Source organism: Meriones unguiculatus, chromosome 5 (genome assembly GCF_030254825.1).
Source record: "Meriones unguiculatus strain TT.TT164.6M chromosome 5, Bangor_MerUng_6.1, whole genome shotgun sequence".
Lineage (NCBI taxonomy): Eukaryota > Metazoa > Chordata > Mammalia > Rodentia > Muridae > Meriones > Meriones unguiculatus.
In genome coordinates this window covers 47,806,745-47,807,825 of record NC_083353.1, presented here as the reverse complement: position 1 = coordinate 47,807,825, position 1,081 = coordinate 47,806,745, and the positions used below count along the sequence as shown (strand labels likewise).

The 1,081-nt window shown below is 46.2% G+C and overlaps 1 non-coding gene across 1 annotated transcript; it reads right to left on the bottom strand.

Moving 5' to 3' along the window:
• Nucleotides 1-452: 452 nt before the first annotated feature.
• Nucleotides 453-559, bottom strand: LOC132654481 (U6 spliceosomal RNA). The gene has a single exon (XR_009592122.1). It is a non-coding gene; the product is annotated as a U6 spliceosomal RNA (small nuclear RNA).
• Nucleotides 560-1,081: the final 522 nt, after the last annotated feature.

The following is a 1,081-nucleotide window of genomic DNA, read 5'->3' as shown; positions in this document are numbered from 1 at the left end:
AGCTGTGCCAATGTCCTGAGGCTGGCCAAGTGTGATGTTGTCCTCGGTCTCTTTTTGAGGAAGAGCTGTGCCAGCGTCCTGAGGCTGGCCAGGCCTGATGTTGTCGCCCTCGTTCTCTTCCTCCTTGGTCTCTTCAGTTATGATGGTATCCTCCTTGATCTCTTTTGTTGTGATGGTATCTCGTATGATGGTGTCTGGTATGATGGTGTTTCCCTCGTTCTCTTCCTCCTTGGTCTCTTCAGTCATGGTGTCCTCCTTGATCTCTTTTGTCGTGATGGTGTCTCATATGATGGTGTCTGGTATGATGGTGTTTGGTACGATGGTGTCTGGTATGATGGTGTCCTCCTTGGTCAATTTTAGTGTGATGGTGTGTGATAGGATGGTTTATTGGGGCAGGTGGGACAGGGAGATTGGAAACTATATCACTATGGTGAGAAGTTTTTTTTTTTTTTTTAAATATGGAACACTTCATGAATTTGCATGTCATCCTTGCGCAGGGGCCATTCTAATCTTCTCTGTATCGTTCCAATTTTAGTATATGTGCTGCCGAAGCAAGCACGAGAAGTTTTACTTTGTGGAAAAGATCATATTTCCTGCCAAGAAACGGGGAGTAAAGGACAATCACTACCCAGAGGGCAGTCTGTGATGTTTATGCAGGCTAGGGGAGAGAGCAAGGGATCAGTGTGCCACATAAAGCTTTAGGGCACCTCTGCACCTCAGCCCTTCCCCTCCCCTCAGTGCTGGAGGCTACAAGAACTCACACGCTGCATGGCTTTTACATAGGTGTTGAAGATTCAAATTCAGTCTTTATGCTTGTGCAGAAAGCACTGTTACCTCACCCCTACCCAGCCCAGACCCCTCCACCCCTCCAGCCTCTCATTGGGTTTCAGATTACTGTTTTTTCTTCTTGTTCTGAATGGTCATTCTACACCAATTAAGAATTCTCCACTGTGCCATTCCTCAACCCCTGGCAAACACCATTGCATTTTCCTTTCTTGAAAAATTACAGTACAGTACTCTCAGTTCCACCCCTAGATATACAGAAGCTTGTCATTCTGTGACTGACATGTCACTGGAAGTA